General features: G+C 39.4%; 1 pseudogene; it reads left to right on the forward strand.

The window, feature by feature from the left end:
- The first annotated feature begins 280 nt into the window (after window positions 1-280).
- The window catches only part of LOC140176760 (uncharacterized), a 162,140-nt pseudogene continuing 141,237 nt past the window's right edge, over window positions 281-21,183 (forward strand).

A 21,183-nucleotide genomic window follows, 5' to 3' on the forward strand; every position in this document is an offset into this window, starting at 1 on the left:
AAATGTGTAGCATGCTTATCTCGTATGCAGTATAAATGAGATAAGATTACAACTTACTGTAAACGAGTTAAGATAGTGCGAGTGACATGTGTATATCTCGTTTATAGTATAAACGAGATACAATAAAACAAATTTCCAACAGCTATAAAAGGATGTGCAATTCTTGGCATTCTTCACATACATTTCATATCTTTTTTTCTTCCATTTTTCTTCCAAAATATAGGCAAAAATATCTAGTAGTAGCGGATATGTGGTTATCTGTGTCTATCCCAATTGTCGTATGAGAAACAGTGACAATGAGGTAATATTTGAGTGTGATAATCTGTTACTGTTGCACACTTGTCAAGTAAGTTCCTTGTCTGAGTTGAAGAGTTTGATATTGAGTAACCTTGGTGGTTTAGGGAGAAAAGAGATCGAAAGGGTTGGATATAGGTTGCTAGCACCACTAGAAAACGGAATTTTTTTATTTCGTCTGTTTCGACTCCAGCGTGACGAGCATGTGCACCTCATGTTTGACATCCATGAAAAAATCATGGCGGAACAAGTGATTTAGCGACAAATACTATCGGAGGACCCTCTGCTCGTGTAACACCCTAATATACAAATCCTTATGCTCGAGTCATAAGTCAATGATACTACGGTGGTATGACTCTCAGGTGGATTTTTAATATATAGATATAGGTAATTTCGAAAGGAGTATTAATCGAGAAGCCTGAAAAGAGTAGAAATAAAATCGCGAAGACGTATCACTCACATTTTGACAATAAAAAGATAAACTGGGAAGCCGAAAGCGATATACGGACAAGGCATAAAGGAGATTAAGAGATAGATAACAGATAGATATATATAACATAAGTAAATAGCCACTAGTCGCGACCTGCAAAGTTTAGGCTGGCTAGGGTACAGTATGAAAGTAGTTGACAACAGTATATCCTAATCTCTCCCAAAGGAAACACGAGAGCCTCTATAGGCCAGTTTAAAAGAGTTCAATACATAATATAATCTTTTTGAAACAAAGGTGGAGAGATTCTAAGTAAAACACAAAGTAGAGAAAATAAAGATATTCGCCGTCTCTCAGACGACCCACAACTCACTTCTGAGCACCTGGACCTGTATCTGAAAAACAAGAGATATATACAGAATGAGAACCCCGGGCCCATGGGTTTCCAGTACGGTAAAAGTGCCAAATAAATACAATGCACTACAATAAAAACTCATTAAGCATCCTAAACTCCTTTTCACCAAGTATCCAGCCTAGATTCTCGCTAATCCATGAATAGGCAACTGTCGTAAGGGGATACTAAATCTAGTTCATATCTCATATGATTCCCAACTTGTTGACTCTCCCACGAATCAGATTCAGAATCATAAACAAAACCATCATCAGTCGTCCTGTCTCAGCAATTCTATATCAATACATCATACCTTCACCTGGAGCTAGTGAAACCACATCACTGCGTCTACCTAGGGAGCTCAAATCATCTCATCCAATGATCATCATCATCATGCAATCGCATCATCAATACATCTCATCAAGAACAGCCCTCAACCTCCACCGACACCAACATGAGGGGCCTCTCAGTTGTACAAACACAAGCAATACAGGCAAGTAATACACAATTAAGGTACAAGTAGAACAAGTAGCACATAATCAGGTAACATAGCATATATAATGTAGAAATTCAAAACAAATAGGCAAACCCAAATAATTCAAACATATGCAAATGATGAATGCCTGCCCTATGGCTGATGATATCATCTGCCGGTTATCAAGCCAACCCGATGGTCCGGTAGCTAACCCGGGCACTGTCTCTCTATTGCGCATTAATATCATTAGAGGGAATATGTGCCCTGTCACCATTAGAGGGTATCTGCGCCCTGTCGCCATTAGAGGGTATCGGTGCCCTGTCACCCTTACAACCAGAGAGAAAACACAAGCATACTTACATTCAACATTTTCCATCATTATTCATTTATCATATTCGTTCATTTATCATATATGCATTTATACTCAGCCATAATCAATAATGGCCTTGTCGTAACCCGGCAATAACTCAGCCATCCGGCTCACAGTTTTAATCCAAAACTAGCTTTATCAACATGGCTCCGTCGTATCCGGCAATAACTCAGCCATCCAGCTCATGGTTCAATCAAGAACCAGCCATTTATCAATAAATATAATCCTTCGGCTCATGGCATACACGGTACTCCCACCGTCATCCTCCATATCTCATATAATCATCGTTGATCATCATTGATCATAACTTTTCCCCTTGCTTCACTCGCAAGTTTCCACATCCCCTAGTTCCTTTCTCATTACTAAGCATATCATAATGATTCAATACATAAGGGGTGAGATCGAAGGCTTAGAAGTATGAGGTTTGGCTTTTAAAACTCAAAAATCAACTTTGGCATGAAACAGGGTCACGCGTACGCGTCCTCCACGCGCATGCGTGGATGGCCATAAAGCTCATCGACACGTATGCATCATACACGCGGACGCGCAGATGGAAAAACAGCCAGACAACACGTACGCGTCAGCCACGCGTACGCGTGGGTGCATTTGCGCCCCAGGCACAAAACTGGCACAACTCTGACACAACTCTCGGGAAAATGGCTGGGCATTGGGTGCAGCGCATCGACGCACACGCGTGGATGGTGTCTTCTTGAAGAAAGACGTGTACGCGCCAAGTGCGCCTACGCGTGGAGGGTCATTCTGCTAAAAATTTTCTAAGTTAAAATCTGCAGAATTCACAGATTCAACCCCAATCTTTCGACGGACATAACTTTCTCATTTTAAATCATTTTTCGCCCGTTCTTCGAACGGCATGGACATCCCGAATCCAATTTCACTTCTAAACAAGTTTGCCACAAAACAAAAGTCTGCAGTCTAAGTTATGTCCCGTCAAAGTATGCCCAAAAAACCATGTTTTCACACAAAACCCCAAAGTGCCATTTTCAAAACAAGTCATTTTCAACTCTTTTCAAAATCAACCAAAACATGCCAATTTCACCCTTTTCTTTGAAATCAATCAAAATATACCAAAATCAATATTAAGCCTCCTCAACTCATACAGTAACACCTTACCACAATTCACAAAACCGCCATATAACCATTTTTACCCTTTACAAACAAATGGCTAAATTACAAACACATTAACATGTCATACATCCTTCCATATCCCAATTTCCAACAATAATATTTCCAATCAACCATCATTATACATAATTAATATCATACTCACTATCACATGGTTTCACCCACAAATCAACTTTAATCATTCCTCAAGCATATATCACAACATACATATCTCTCATGCATCATCATACCATCAAGGCATCAATAATCATAATCACATATATGACCACATAATATATCTCAACCAAAACCAAACATACCTCATCTACATAATTTCACCCAAAATTACCAAATTCCACACTTCAACTCCTCAAACCTTATTATTCAATAACCAACCCAATCATTCATATATTCATTATCTAAAATTCATCCAATCACTTGTGTCATCATACAATTCACACATCAACTTACCTTCCTTACCTCTTTTCAGCCTCTAGCCCAAAATTCACGGCCTCTGGCCTAATTTCACAATTTAAATGCATAGACCACAAATCAATACTCATTACCCAATACATCAAATTCTCAATACACCAAGCACACAAGGCCACACAATTCCCAACCCAATCATTAATTCACATTACATACCAACTATGCATATTAGCACCAACCATTTACACATTCCAAACTTAATCCTAGGGGCATCTAGCCTAGGAATTCTCATCACACCACACGGTACTTAAATGAAACTTAAACCGTACCTCTTGTAGCCAAACCAATTGAGCCTCTTCTATGGAAGTCTCCACCAACCTTTAGCTCCAAGCCTCACCAAAGCTCCACAAGTAACACCAACCTCCCAATTGTGCATCAAAATCACCAAATACACTAACATAACCAATATCACATACATACATCAACCTAGGGCTCATAAAAATGATAAATCACAAGGGTTGGAGGGTCTCTTACCTTAACCCACTGAAGTTTGTGATGAATATTACCCATGGCTCATACTAGAGCACTTCTAAACAACCAAAATCACAAGGTTTTCTCAAAACCCAAACCAAATTCAAATTTGAAGAGGAAAATGAAAAATTGGGCAGAGGACAGTGGATTACTCATCACAAAACTTAGATAGAATTGTAGAGGATGAAAAGAGCAATACGTGGCTGCAAACAGCTCGTCAATCGGAGCTCCGTAGCTCAAGTTATGGTGGTTTGAAGATCAAAGAGATTTAGGTTTTCTCTCTTCCCTCCTCTCTTCTCAATTCAGCGCCCCAACCCTTCCTTTTAGGGTAAAATGAGCTGAAATGCTCATAACTAATATTTATATATGTTGGGTCTTGGGCCCACTTAGGTTCGGTTCACTTATTTTTGTCCGTTGGCCCAATTTTGGGCCAAAACCTTTAAGATTAGCTCTCCAAATCGCATTTTAAATATTTCTACCTTCCCTAATTAAAATTCCTCCTTTATTAACCTCATTTACTTATAATCAATTTTCTCAACTGTAGTACCAGATAGATCTCAGCTGGTATTGTCGGTCAAAATTCTACTACGCACTTTTACGCAGAAAACTATGTTTTCCGACTCGGAAAAATTCACTGAATCCAAATATCATATTTAAATTATCAAATTCCAATTGCAAAATCTTCCAACCATATTTGCTCCTATTTAATTTACTATTTAATTAATTTCGGTTAGACCGGGTATTACAGCTCGTGCTGGTCCCTGTTCTACTGCGTCGACCCTATCAACCTATCAATAGTTGCAAGAGTAACATGAATTCAATTTACAGAACATCATAATGAGTTATAAATGCGGAACTTAAGCAAACCATAAAGGATGGTTACCTCGCGATCATAGGATACATGAAAAGGTTTCGATCAGGTGGACACCATTGTGAAAATCTTTGGTATATTTAAGACGTCATCAGCAGAGTGTAGCCAGATATGTCTGCCATGCCTTGGTGTGCTGTAGAGCACAGTGAATGGTAGGTCCATGCAAGCACCGCCAAACTCAAAGACAGACCACGACACGTCTGAAAGTCGGCAAGTAGTGGTAGCCCCCGGAGATGGACCAGGTTGTTCAACTTGTCCGTCATTAGGTAACAGTCAATCAGTAACATAATGTAACACTTCACATACTGTTAGAGTGTCTCTGGATCAATGGTGTTTGGCATATGTCAAACTCGATCCCGAAGCCATGTCAGCTTCAATGAGAAAGACTCTTTCCTCTGCACCCTTGCTGCTGAACCACTGGAGGCCTGGCACCAAGTAGTCACTCCACCAACTCCCACGTCTCGGTGCCGTACCATCTGTAGAAATCACGAAAGCACCCACACTGACTCCCCGTGCACGCGTAGCCTGAGGTGGTACGCAACGTACTGCAGGTTGATGGTGCACTCACCCCATGGCAGGTAGAACATGTGTGTCTCCAGACGTCAATGCTCTATAAATATTGTGATCAAATAGTTATCAAAGACAAAGTCCCTGAGAGGCACCGTGTCACCGAAGCCAGCTTCTCCCAAATACGGGACGATAGCATCCGATGGTGGAAGCGTGTGACTCACTTGCCGAGAAATAAGTAGACAAGGCCTCTGACAACAAATAAATTATCACAATTAGAAGAATATTATATACGTGTGATGAGCGGATAATTTATACGCTTTTTGGCATTGTTTTTAGTGTGTTTTTAGTATGATCTAGTTAGTTTTTAGTATATTTTTATTAGTTTTTAGCTAAAATTCACTTTTCTAGACTTTACTATGAGTTTGTGTATTTTTCTGTGATTTCAGGTATTTTCTGGCTGAAATTGAGGGTCCTGAGCAAAAATCTGATTCAGAGACTGAAAAGGACTGCAGATGCTGTTGGATTCTGACCTCCCTGCACTCGAAGTGAATTTTTTGGAGCTACAGAAGCCCAATTGGCGCGCTCTCAACGGCGTTGGAAAGTAGACATCCTGGGCTTTCCAGCAATGTATAATAGTCCATACTTTGCCCGAGATTTGATGGCCCAAACCGGCGTTGCAAATCAGCCTCAGAATTTCCAGCGTTTAACGCTGGAACTGGCATAAAAATTGGAGTTAAACGCCCAAACTGGCATGAAAGCTGGCGTTTAACTCCAGAAAAGATCTCTACACATGAAAGCTTCAATGCTCAGCCCAAGCACACACTAAGTGGACCCAGAAGTGGATTTTTATGTCATTTACTCATTTCTGTATACCCTAGGTTACTAGTTCACTATTAATAGGATCTTTTGACATTGTATCTGTACCTCATGACACTTTACACGTTTTTTTGTGTACCTTCCACGGCATGAGTCTCTAAACCCCATGGTTGGGGGTGAGGAGCTCTGCTGTGTCTTGATGGATTAATGCAATTACTACTGTTTTTCATTCAATCATGCTTGCTTCCATTCTAAGATATTACTTGTTCTTAAACCGGATGAATGTGATGATCCGTGATACTCATCATATTCTCAACTATGAATGCGTGCCTGACAACCACCTCCGTTCTACCTTAGATTGAGTAGATATCTCTTGGATTTTTTAACCGGAATCTTCGTGGTATAAGCTAGAACTGATGGCGGCATTCAAGAGAATCCGGAAGGTCTAAACCTTGTCTGTGGTATTCTGAGTAGGATTCAAGGATTGAATGACTGTGACGAGCTTCAAACTCCTGAAGGCGGGGCGTTAGTGACAGACGCAAAAGAATCACTGGATTCTATTCCGGCCTGATTGAGAACCGACAGATGGATAGCCGTGCCGTGACAGGGTGCGTTGAACATTTCCACTGAGAGGATGGGAGGTAGCCACTGACAACGGTGAAACCCTTGCATACAGCTTGCCATGGAAGGAGCCTTGCGTGCTTGAAGAAGAAGACAGTAGGAAAGCAGAGATTCAGAAGATGGAGCATCTCCAAAACCTCAACATATTCTCCATTACTGCAAAACAAGTACTTATTTCATGTTCTTTTGCTTTTCACAATCAAACCTTGATAATTATTGATATCCTGACTAAGAGTTACAAGATAACCATAGCTTGCTTCAAGCCGACAATCTCCGTGGGATCGACTCTTACTCACGTAAGGTATTACTTGGACGACCCAGTGCACTTGCTGGTTAGTTGTGCGGGATTGCAAAAGTGTGATTGCAATTTCGTGCACCAACGTGCAATGACATAACAAATTGAATTAACTATTATATACATTTATTTACTAAAAATTTACAAATATGTACTAACTGAATTTATTTAAATAAAAATTTTTACGTTAATAATTACTAAGTTAATTAATAAACATTTTTTTAATATGTTAATTAAAATAAAAATATTTAATAAAGTAATTAATAATCTAATTAAAAAACTTTTACTTAATTTAATTTAGGTAAATATAAAACTATATAATTGTTTACTTAAAAATAACTTTTACTAACTAAATCAACAAATTAAGAAACATGTAATTAGTAAATTAATTTTAAGGGTCGGAAAATATCTACCCCAATATTTAATATCTAAATTAATAATTATGTACTTAAAAGCTTAATCACCTAAAAATCAGAACTACATTCCTAAAATCATACCCTATCAGTGACCTGTCGCTAACGATACATTTAGCCACGTAAACCATAAATTATATTCTAGTTCTTGACAAGTATCCTAACCATGGCTATACATATATGCGATAACATAAATGTGAAGATAACAAAACTAACCACGAAGTCGGCTACCCTGGTGACGTGCCATGTTGCGTTCATTCGATTGATGTTGGATCACATGCATTTGTGCGCGCCATCTTAGTGTTACTCAATAATATAGAAAAGGATAAAAAAGAGAAGAAAGTGGTCGAAAGATTGGAAATGGAACCCAGAACCTTGTTGTGAATGACATGTATATATAGGCATCTGACGAACGGACTTTTACCGGTAAAGAATTTCACAAAAATAATCGCGTTGTAAGTATAGCTTCTAAACCAACAAAGAGTTCTTTCGCACAAAAGTTTTGGTTGTCACTTAAGCAAACCCAATAAAATTTATAACCGAAGTATTTAAACCTCGGGTCGTCTCTCAAGGAATTGCAGGGAGGTGTGTTTATTATTGGTTATGGAAAAAGTATATTCTTGGGTTTTTTAAAATAGGGAACAGGAAAATAAACTGGCAATTAGGTAAATTAATTATCATGAAAACCATTGCAAGGTATAAGAACTGAAAATCCTATCCTAGTTATCCTTATCAGGTGTGATGAAAATTGTTTATTGCTCCCATTTAGTTAACCCTTACTAAATAAAGAAAAGTCAAGTGGACTAATCAATTTGATTCCTCAAGTCCTAGTCAACTCCTAAGAAAAGACTAGCTTTAGAGGGATCCAAATCAACCAGCAAACTTCAATTTTCAATCATCAGCTGAGTTTGATAACTCAAGTGTCACCAATTACTCAACCAAAGCAAACGGAGGAAAAATCCAAATTATTTATAAGAAAGCAATCTTAAATCTGAAATACCTCAACGTGTATTAAATAAGAAAATCAATCCTAACATGGAATTCATAAGCCAATATTAACGAACTAAAATAATAGAATAAATAAAAGTAGAAGAGAAATTAAAGTAAAGGAACATCGAACCTGGAATGAAAAAATGGCCTAAAACTAATAGAAATCCTAAATCCTAAAAACTAAGAGAGAGAGAAAGCCTCTCTCTCTCTAGAAAACTACATCTAAAATCTAAATTGTGAATAATGAATGTTGTGTATATTCTCTGAATGAATGGATGCATTTTCCTACTTTATAGCCTCTAATCTGTGTTTTCTAGGCTTGGATTTGGGCCGAAAAGGAGTCCAAAAATTGTTGGGGACGTTTTCTGCAATTTTCTGCACGTGGCGTCCGTCACGCGTGCACGTGGGTCACGCGCGCGCGTCATTTAAAAGTTTTCCTTGTCACGCGTACGCGTCAGTCACGCATACGTGTCGCTTGTGCTTTGCGCTAGGCATGCGTTCGCGACGTCCACGCGTGCGCGTCGCTTGTGTTTTGTGCAAGTCACACGTCTGCATCGTCCATGCGTGCGCGTCGCTGCCATTTCCTTCAAAACTTCATTTTTGCGCGTTCCTTCCACTTTTGCATGTTTCCTTCCTGTTTTCTAAGTCATTCCTGCCCTATAAAGCCTGAAAATACTCAACACACGGATCACGACATCGAATGGTAATAAAGAATAATTAAAATTAATAATTTTATGGTCTAGGAAATATATTTTCACATATATTAAGGAGTAAAGAAGGAATTATAAAACTATGCAATTTATATGAATAAGTGAGCAAAGACTTGATAGAAACCACTCAATTGAGCATAATATAAATCATAAAATAGTAGTTTATCAACCTCCCCACACTTAAACATTAGCATGTCCTAATGCTTAATCCAAGAGAAACTATAAAGGGGTGAAGGTAGAATGGTGGAATCTATGCAATGCAATCTATCTAAATGCAAGCTACCTAAATGGATCATGTAAGTCTAATTACTATCCACCTATATACTCATAGAGCTTACATGTGGTCAAATTAAGTCAATTTTTTCAAGGAATCATATATGCATAACAAAGGTTGAACCATATTAAAATATATTCACAATTGAGTTGAGCTAATCAAAAGAATTTATAAACTTGCAAGACAAGCAATGATTAAACATGGATATATGGAATTGAGCTATTGAACCCTCACTGGATTTGTGTCTACACTTTAATCACTCAGTGTTTGGGGTTAATCACTCTACTCTTCCTTAGTCATGCTTTCTAAAACTTTGTTCTTCATCTAACCAATCAACAAATATTTAATGTACACATGCAAACATCATGAGGTCTTTTCAAGGTTGTAATGGGGCTAAGGTATATATAAGGCTAAGTGAGCTATAAATTGATTCCTTGATTAGTCTAAGATCTTACCTAACATATACATACTCTATAAAATTTAAAATTATGCCTAGCTACTGGTGGACGAAATTGTGATCACTATTCTCTTCAAGTTGTTTGTCTTTGTATGAAAGCCTTATTATGGCACTGGTTGAATTCACAACTCCGTTCAACTCCGGATCATGACGTTTTTCTGGCGTTTAACTCCAGACAGCAGCATGAACTTGGCGTTCAACGCCAAGTTACGTCGTCATTCTTCGAATAAAGTATGGACTATTATATATTGCTGGAAAGCCCTGGATGTCTACTTTTCAACGCCGTTGAGAGCGCGCCAATTGGAGTTCTGTAGCTCCAGAAAATTCATTTCGAGTGCAGGGAGGTCAGATTCCAACAGCATCAGCAGTCCTTTTGTCAGCCTTCTTCAGAGTTTTGCTCAAATCCCTCAATTTCAGTCAGAATTTACGTGAAGTGGTGGCAATACTTTTTGTCTTCTGAATGAATGCTTGAACAGTGCATATTTTTGATATTGAATTTTATGAATGTTAAAATTGTTGGCTCCTGAAAGAATGATGAACAAGAAAAATGTTATTGATGATCTGAAAAATCATGAAAGTGATTCTTGAAGCAAGAAAAAGCAGTGAAAAAGCAAAAGCTTGTGAAAAAAAAAGGGGAATAAAATAGAAAGAAAAAGAAAAAGCAAGCAGAAAAAGCCAATAGCCCTTAAAACCAAAAGGCAGGGGTAAAAAGGATCCAAGGCTTTGAGCATCAATGGATAGGAGGGCCCAAGGAAATAAATCCAGGCCTAAGCAGCTAAATCAAGCTGTCCCTAACCATGTGCTTGTGGCATGCAGGTCCAAGTGAAAAGCTTGAGACTGAGTGGTTAAAGTCGTGATCCAAAGCAAAAAGAGTGTGCTTAAGAACTCTGGACACCTCTAATTGGGGACTTTAGCAAAGCTGAGTCACAAGCTGAAAAGGTTCACCCAGTTATGTGTCTGTGGCATTTATGTATCCGGTGGTAATACTGGAAAACAAAATGCTTAGGGCCACGGCCAAGACTCAATAAGTAGCTGTGTTCAAGTACTAAACTAGGAGAGTCAATAACACTATCTGAATTCTGAGTTCCTATGGATGCCAACCATTCTGAATTTCAAAGGATAAAGTGAGATGCCAAAACTATTCAGAGGCAAAAAGCTACAAGCCCCGCTCATCTAATAAGAATCTGAGCTTCACTTAAAACTCTGAGATATTATTGCTTCTTAATTTCTTTTCATCCTATTTTATTCATCTAGTTGCTTGAGGACAAGCAACAGTTTAAGTTTGGTGTTGTGATGAGCGGATATTTTATACGCTTTTTGGGGGTAATTTCATGTAGATTTTAGTATGTTTTAATTAATTTTTAGTAGAATATTATTAGTTTTTAGGCAAAAATCATATTTCTGGACTTTACTATGAGTTTGTGTGTTTTTCTGTGATTTCAGGTATTTTCTGGCTGAAATTGAGGGAGCTGAGCAAAAATCTGAGTTAGGCTGAAAAAGGACTGCTGATGCTGTTGGATCCTGCCCTCCCTGCACTCGAGATGGATTTTTTGGAGCTACAGGAGTCCAATTGACGCGCTCTCAACGGCGTTGGAAAGTAGACATCCAGGGCTTTCCAGCAATATATAATAGTCCATATTTTGCGCGAGGATAGACGACGTAACTTGGCGTTGAACGCCAAGTTCATGCTGCTGTCTGGAGTTAAACGCCAGAAAAACGTCATAATCCGGAGTTGAACGCCCAAAACACGTCATAACCTGGAGTTTAACGCCAAGAAAGGCCTCAACTCGTGAATAGCTTTAATCTCAGCCCCAGCACACACCAAGTGGGCCCCAGAAGTGGATTTCTGCACCAATTATCTTAGTTTACTCATATTCTGTAAACCTAGGTTACTAGTTTACTATTTAAACTACTTTTAGAGATTATTCTTGTACCTCATGACATTTTTTCAGATCTGAATTTTATACACTTTGACGGCATGAGTCTCTAAACTCCATTGTTGGGGGTGAGGAGCTCTGCAGCGTCTCGATGAATTAATGCAATTGTTTCTATTTCTCCATTCAAACGTGTGTGTTCCTATCCAAGATGTTCATTCGCGCTTAATTATGAAGAAGGTGATGATCCGTGACACTCATCACCTTCCTCAATCCATGAACGTGTGCCTGACAACCACCTCCGTTCTACATCAGATTGAATGAGCTTCTCTTAGATTCTTTAATCAGAATCTTCGTGGTATAAGCTAGATTGATGGCGGCATTCATGAGAATCCGGAAAGTCTAAACCTTGTCCGTGGTATTCCGAGTAGGATTCTGGGATTGAATGACTGTGACGAGCTTCAAACTCCTGAAGGCTGGGCGTTAGTGACAGACGCAAAAGAATCAATGGATTCTATTCCAACCTGATTGAGAACCGACAGATGATTAGCCGTGCTGTGACAGAGCATAGGAACGTTTTCACTGAGAGGATGGGAAGTAGCCATTGACAACGGTGACACCCTACATACAGCTTGCCATGGAGGAACTTTGCACTTTTCCATGGATGGAATATTACATTACAGGAATAAATCAGACAAAGCATCTCCAAAACTCCAACACATTCTCCATTACTGCATAACAAGTATTTATTTTATGCCCTTTTTCCTTTCTTCACTGAACTTGAAAAACACTGTTGTTAGTATCCTAACTAAGAATAATAAGATAAACATAGCTTGCTTCAAACCAACAATCTCCGTGGGATTCGACCCTTACTCACGTAAGGTATTACTTGGACGACCCAGTGCACTTGCTGGTTAGTTGTGCGGATTGCAAATTCGTGCATCAAGTTTTTGGCGCCGTTGCCGGGGATCGTTGAGTTTGAACAATTGAAGGCATATTTTATTTCTTAGATCAGGAGTAATTTATTTTTGTTGTTACAGAGTCATTAAATTTTGATAGGATAGTTTCTTTTCAAAAATTTCTTTTCAAAAATATTGTTTTTCTTAATTAATTGTTGATTTTTCGTAAATTTAGTGTCTTATTCTAAGTTTGGTGTTAACTACATATTTTATATTTTCCTTAAAATTTTCGTACTAGTGTTCTTGGTTCTTCCTTGATCTTCAAGTTGTTCTTGATAATTGGTTATACCCTTTGGAACCTTTTTCAAAAATAATTTTTCTTGGATTGAATCTTGTGCCAAACTTTAAGTTTGGTGTTTTCTTGTTAATCTTTTTATAATTCTCGAAAATTTTATTAAAGTTTTCTAAAAATTTTAAGTTTGGTGTTCTTCCTTTTGTTCTTGGTGTTCTTGTGAATCTTCAAGGTGTTCTTGAGTTTTTCTTGTGTCTTGATCTTAAAATTTTTAAGTTTGGTGTTCCTTGGTGTTTCCCTCCAAAAATTTTCGAAAATAAGGAGCACTAGATCTAAAAATTTTAAGTCTTGTGTCTTTTGTGTGTTTTTCTCTTTCATCATAAAATTCAAAATTCAAAAAAATTTTGTATTTTCTAACTAATTTTGAACCACTTTTTCGAAATTTTTATATAAATTTCAGATTTTAATTTCAATTTTTTTCGAAATTTTTTTAAAAAAAAAAATATTTTTAACTTCTTTTTATATATTCCATTTCTATTTATTCCACTACTATAAAATAAATAATAGCAACATACATATCATCTCTTTTATTCCATTATGGAATTAAATGGGAATGATCAGTCCAGGAGGACTCTGGAGTCATATGCTAACCCCACTACTGCTTCATATGGGGGTAGTATCTGTATACCCTCCATTGGAGTTAGTAGCTTTGAGTTGAATCCTCAGCTCATTATCATGGTGCAGCAAAACTGCCAGTATTCTGGTCTTCCACATGAAGAACCTACAGAGTTTCTGGCACAATTTTTACAATTTGCTGACACAGTACATGATAAAGAAGTGGATCAGGATGTCTACAGATTATTACTGTTTCCATTCACTGTAAGAGATCAAGCTAAGAGGTGGTTAAATAACCAGCCTAAGAACAGCATAAAAACATGGAAACAGCTGTCAGAAAAATTCCTGAATCACTATTTCCCTCCAAAACGGATGACACAGTTAAGGCTGAGCATCCAAGGCTTCAAACAAGGAGATAATGAATCCCTTTATGATGCCTGGGAGAGATACAGAGAGATGCTAAGAAAATGCCCCTCTGAAATGTTTTCAGAATGGGTGCAATTAGACATCTTCTACTATGGGCTTACAGAAAAAGCTCAGATTTCTCTAGACCACTCAGCTGGTGGATCTATACATATGAGAAAAACAATTGAAGAAGCTCAAGAGCTTATTGATACAGTTGATAGAAATCAACATCTGTACCTAAGCAGTGAATCTTCCATGAAAGAAGAAGCTAAAACAGTAACTGCAGAACTCAGTCTGGTAGATCAGGCTAATGAAATTAATCAGCAATTAGACTTTCTAACTCAGCAGCTAGCCGAATTCAAGGAAATATTACAGGAAACAAGAATGACTAACAGGAATATGGAAGTGCAATTAAAGCAGACAGAAAAGCAACTGTCAAAACAAATAGCAGAAGAATGCCAAGCAGTTCAATTAAGAAGTGGGAAAACATTAAATACCTCACTTCAAAGCAGCAGGAAGCCAAGAAATGAGCAGATGTCTACTCAAAATCCCTCTGAGGACAATCAGAGCCCAGAGAGGAATGATGCTGGCGCTGAACGCCCAAACCATACTTATTTCTGGCGTTCAACGCCAGAAACAAGCATGAATCCGGCGTTGAACGCCCAAAAAGAACATGGTTCTGGCGTTCAAACGCCAGAAACAAGCAAGGAGGTGGCGTTTAACGCCACTCCAGCTTCCACACCTGGCATTCAAATGCCAGTGGGTGATCAGTCACATACAAGTACTGATAACAACCCTTCTAAAAAGGCTTCCCAACCCACTTCTGTAGGTAATAAACCTGCAGCAACTAAGGTTGAGGAATACAAAGCCAAAATGCCTTATCCTCAAAAACTCCGCCAAGCGGAACAGGATAAGCAATTTGCCCGCTTTGCAGACTATCTCAGGACTCTTGAAATAAAGATTCCGTTTGCAGAAGCACTTGAGCAAATACCCTCTTATGCTAAGTTCATGAAAGAGATCTTAAGTCATAAGAAGGATTGGAGGGAAACTGAAAAAGTTTACCTTACTGAAGAATGCAGTGCAGTCATTCTGAAAAGCTTACCTGAGAAGCTTAAAGATCCTGGGAGCTTTATGATACCATGCACATTAGAAGGTGTTTGTACCAAGCAAGCTTTATGTGATCTTGGGGCAAGTATCAACCTAATACCTGCATCTACTATCAGAAAGCTTGGTTTAGCTGAAGAAATCAAACCAACCAGGATATGTCTTCAACTTGCTGATGGCTCCATTAAATACCCATCAGGCGTGATTGAAGACATGATTGTCAAGGTTGGGCCATTTGCCTTTCCTACAGACTTTGTGGTGTTGGAAATGGAGGAGCACAAGAGTGCAACTCTCATTCTAGGAAGACCTTTCCTAGCAACTGGCCGAACCCTCATTGATGTCCAAAAAGGGGAAGTAACCTTGAGAGTCAATGAGGAGGAGTTCAAGTTGAATGTTGTCAAAGCCATGCAACATCCAGACACCCCAAATGACTGCATGAGTGTTGATATTATTGACTCTCTGGTAAGAGAGGTCAATATGGCTGAGAGTCTCGAATCAGAGCTAGAGGACATCTTTAAAGATGTTCAGCCTGATTTGGAGGAATCAGAGAAGATAATAGAACCTCTGAAAATCCCTCAAGAAGAGGAGAAACCTCCAAAACCCGAGCTCAAACCATTACCACCATCCCTGAAATATGCATTTCTGGGAGAAGGTGATACCTTTCCTGTAATTATAAGCTCTACCTTAGAGCCACAGGAAGAGGAAGCACTAATTCAAGTGCTAAGGACACACAAGACAGCTCTTGGGTGGTCCATTAGTGATCTTAAGGGCATTAGCCCAGCCAGATGCATGCACAAAATCTTGCTGGAGGATGACGCCAAGCCAGTGGTTCAACCACAAAGGCGGCTGAATCCAGCTATGAAAGAAGTGGTGCAGAAAGAGGTCACTAAATTACTAGAGGCTGGGATTATTTATCCTATTTCTGACAGCCCCTGGGTAAGTCCTGTCCAAGTTGTCCCTAAGAAAGGAGGCATGACAGTGGTTCATAATGAGAAAAATGAACTGGTTCCTACAAGGACAGTTACAGGGTGGCGTATGTGCATTGATTATCGAAGGCTCAATACAGCCACCAGAAAGGATCATTTTCCTTTACCATTCATAGACCAGATGCTAGAAAGACTAGCAGGTCATGAATACTACTGCTTCCTGGATGGATACTCAGGTTATAATCAAATTGCAGTAGATCCCCAGGATCAGGAGAAAATGGCATTCACATGCCCATCTGGAGTATTTGCATACAGAAGGATGCCATTTGGCCTGTGCAATGCACCTGCAACCTTTCAGAGGTGCATGCTCTCAATTTTCTCTGATATGGTGGAAAAATTCCTGGAAGTCTTCATGGATGACTTTTCAGTATTTGGAGACTCATTCAGCTCCTGCCTTAACCATTTAGCACTTGTTCTGAAAAGATGCCAAGAGACTAACCTGGTTTTAAACTGGGAAAAATGTCACTTTATGGTGACTGAAGGAATTGTCCTTGGGCACAAAATTTCGAACAAGGGAATAGAGGTGGATCAAGCTAAGGTAGAAGTAATTGAAAAATTACCACCACCTGCTAATGTTAAGGCAATCAGAAGCTTTCTGGGGCATGCAGGATTCTATAGGAGGTTCATAAAGGATTTTTCAAAAATCGCCAAACCTCTGAGCAACCTGCTAGCTGCTGACACGCCATTTATCTTTGATAAAGAGTGTCTGCAGGCATTTGAGACTCTGAAAGCTAAATTGGTTACAGCACCAATAATCTCTGCACCAGACTGGACATTACCATTTGAACTGATGTGTGATGCCAGTGACCATGCCATTGGTGCAGTGTTGGGACAAAGGCATGACAAGCTTCTGCACGTCATTTACTATGCCAGCCGTGTTCTAAATGATGCACAGAAGAATTACACAACCACAGAAAAAGAGCTACTAGCAGTGGTTTACGCCATTGACAAATTCAGATCCTATTTAGTAGGATCAAAAGTGATTGTGTACACTGATCATGTTGCTCTTAAATATCTACTCACAAAGCAGGATTCAAAACCCAGACTCATCAGATGGGTGTTGCTTCTGCAAGAGTTTGATATAGAAATAAGAGACAGAAAAGGGACAGAGAATCAAGTGGCAGATCACCTGTCCCGAATAGAACCAGTGGAAGGGGCGTCCCTCCCTCTCACTGAGATCTCTGAAACCTTTCCGGATGAGCAACTGTTTGCCATCCAGGAAGTGCCATGGTTTGTAGACATTGCAAACTACAAGGCAGTGAGATTCATACCCAAAGAGTACAGTAGGGTGCAATCAAAGAAATTAATCACAGATGCAAAGTACTATCTTTGGGATGAACCATATCTCTTTAAGAGATGTGCAGACGGAGTAATCCGTAGATGTGTGCCTAAAGAAGAAGCACAGAAGATCCTTTGGCATTGCCATGGATCACAGTATGGAGGACATTTTGGAAGTGAACGAACAGCCACAAGAGTCCTCCAAAGTGGCTTCTACTGGCCTACTCTCTATAAAGATTCCCGAGCGTTTGTGCTTAATTGTGATAGTTGCCAAAGATCAGGCAACCTGCCTCACAGTTATGCCATGCCTCAACAAGGAATCTTGGAGATTGAGTTGTTTGATGTATGGGGCATTGACTTCATGGGACCTTTCCCACCATCATACTCAAACACTTATATTCTGGTGGCAGTGGATTATGTATCCAAATGGGTGGAGGCTATTGCAACACCCACTAATGACACTAAAACAGTGTTAAAATTCCTCTAGAAACATATCTTCAGCAGATTTGGTATCCCTAGAGTGTTAATCAGTGATGGGGGCACTCATTTCTGTAATAAATAGCTTTACTCTGCTCTGGTACGTTATGGAGTCAACCACAGGGTAGCTACTCCATATCACCCACAAACTAATGGGCAAGCTGAAGTCTCAAATAGAGAACTTAAAAGAATCCTGGAACGGACTGTAATTAACCGTAGAAAGGATTGGGCAAGAAGCTTGGATGATGCTCTGTGGGCATACAGAACAGCATTCAAGACCCCCATAGGGACCTCTCCATACCAGCTTGTGTATGGAAAGGCATGTCACTTGCCAGTGGAACTGGAACACAAGGCCTACTGGGCAACCAGATTCCTGAACCTTGATGCCAAGTTAGCTGGAGAAAGACGATTGCTCCAGTTAAATGAGCTAGAGGAATTTAGACTCAATGCTTTTGAGAATGCAAAAATTTACAAGGAAAAAGCAAAAAGATGGCATGATAAGAAATTGTCATCCAGAGTCTTTGAGCCAGGGCAGAAAGTTCTGCTATTTAATTCTAGGCTCAAATTATTCCCCGGGAAATTAAAATCCCGGTGGAGAGGTCCATATGTAATTACAAGTGTATCACCATATGGATACGTAGAGCTTCAGGATAATGAATCTAACAAAAAGTTCATTGTTAATGGACAGAGAGTTAAACATTATCTTGAAGGCAATTTTGAGCAAGAATGCTCAAAACTGAGACTTGATTAAAAGCTCAGTAATAGTCCAGCTAATGACATTAAAGAAGCGCTTGTTGGGAGGCAACCCAGCCAATCACAAAATTTAATTTTATTCGTTTTTCTAATAAATTAAAGTTTTACAGGTAGATGCTACAGTATCTTCAAAAGGTGAAATAGCAATTGGTTGAAGTCACAGAGTTACAGGGAAATTTGGAAGCTCACTGGCGTGAAAAAGCCAGTAAGAAACATTTTGGGCATTGAACGCCCAAAAGAAGCACCCACTGGGCGTTCAATGCCAGTAAGGGTAGCCATCTGGGCGTTCAACGCCAGAAAGAAGCATCAGCTGGGCGTTGAACGCCCAGGAGAAGCAGCATTTGGGCGTTAAACGCCCAAAACATGCATCGTTTGGGCGTTTAACGCCAGGATGGTGGGGAGGAGGTAAAATTCGTTTTTCTTTCTAATTTTTCTAAATTTTTATGTTTCAATTCATGATTTCTTGCATAAACATGTTTCAAAATGTCATCCTTCAATTCCAAAATTTTTAATCCTAATTTCTAAAAACACTAATTTCAAAAATCCCTTTTTCAAAAATATCAAATATATCTTAATTCATAAACCCAACTCTTTTCCAATCCAAATCTTTTTCAAATCTTTTTCAACTCATCATATCTTTTGAATTTTGAAATTGCCTCTCCCTCTATTCCTCTCCTGTCCTTTCTTTTGCTTGAGGACAAGCAAACCTCTAAGTTTGGTGTGAGTTGCCATGATCACTGAGCTAAAACTCATCAAGATCATGGCACCCAAGGGAACAAGAAGAGCAAGGATGTGAACTTAAAGGAGCTGAAGCGTCAGAAATTAATTCTTGAAGGCACCCCACAGACTAGAGGAACATCCACTTGCCAAGACACAGGTTGCTTTTTTATTGTGATCATACCAATAATGCCAAAAACTTGGTGGACGAAATTGTGATCACTATTCTTTGATTTGCATTCATTGTAAAATTATGGAATTTAGAAATTGGCATGAGTGGACACAACTTCGTTCAACTAACCAGCAAGTGTTCTGGGTCGTCCAAGTAATAAACCTTACGTAAGTAAGGGTCGATCCCACAAAGATTGTTGGTATGAAGCAAGCTATGGTCACCTTGTAAATCTCAGTTAGGGAGGTTAAAGGGTAATTGTGATTATTGGAATAAATAATAAATAAAAAGGAGTAATAAAAGGGATAGAATACTTATGCAGATTCATTGGTGGGAATTTCAGATAAGCGGATGGAGATGCCATATGGCTCAAGGATGCCTGCTCTCCTACTGCTTCTATTCAATCCTTCTTACTCCTTTCCATGGCAAGCTTTGTATAGGGGTTCACCATCAGCTGTGGCTACTTCCTTCCTCTCGGGAAAATGATCCTATGCGGTTGTCAGTCGCACGGCTAATCGTCTGGAGGCATCACCCATGGTTGATGGCTACATCCCATCCTCGCAGTGAAAACTAATGCTCTCACGCACTCTGTCACAGTACGGCTAATCACTGGTTGGTTCCCTCCCCTGCTGGAATAAAATCCCTTGATTCTTTTGTGTCTGTCACTAACGCCCAGCAGGTTGCAAGTTTGAAGCACGTCACAGTCATTCATTACCGGAATCCTACTCGGAATACCACAGACAAGGTTAGACTTTCCGGATTCCCAGGATCCTACTCGGAATACCACAGACAAGGTGAGACTTTCCGGATCCTCATAAATGCCTCCATCTATCTAGGTTATACCACGAAGATTCTGTTGGGGAATCTAAGAGATACGCATTCAAGCTCTGTTGCATGTAGAACGGAAGTGGTTGTCAATCACGCGCGTTCATAAGTGAGAATGATAATGAGGGTTACTTATCATCACATTCATCATGTTCTTGGGTACGAATGAATATCTTGGAATAAGAATAAGAGAGATTTGCATAAAAGAGAATAGAACTTCATTAATACTTGAGGTACAGCAGAGCTCCACACCCTTAATCTATGGTGTGCAGAAACTCCACCGTTGAAAATACATAAGTAAAAGAGGTTCAGGCATGGCCGAATGGCCAGCCCTCTCCATGATCAAGTGACCGAATGAAAAATACTTAAAGTGGTCAAAAGATGGTCAAAATATGTCTAATACAATAGATAAATGTCCTATATATACTAGACTAGCTCCTAGGGTTTACATGAGTAAGTAATTGATGCATAAATCCACTTCGGGGGCCCACTTGGTGTGTGCTTGGGCTGAGCTTGATCAATCCACGAGCTGAGGCTTTACTTGGAGTTGAACTCTGAGTTATGACGTGTTTTGGGCGTTCAACTCCGGATCATGACGTTTTTCTGGCGTTTAACTCCAGACAGCAGCGTGTACTTGGCGTTCAACGCCAAGTTACGTCGTCAATCTTCGAATAAAGTATGGACTATTATATATTGCTGGAAAGCCCGGGATGTCTACTTTCCAACGCCGTTGAGAGCGCGCCAATTGGAGTTCTGTAGCTCCAGAAAATCTATTTCGAGTGCAGTGAGGTCA

This window comes from Arachis hypogaea, chromosome 2, assembly GCF_003086295.3.
Source record: "Arachis hypogaea cultivar Tifrunner chromosome 2, arahy.Tifrunner.gnm2.J5K5, whole genome shotgun sequence".
In the NCBI taxonomy this organism is placed as follows: Eukaryota; Viridiplantae; Streptophyta; class Magnoliopsida; order Fabales; family Fabaceae; genus Arachis; species Arachis hypogaea.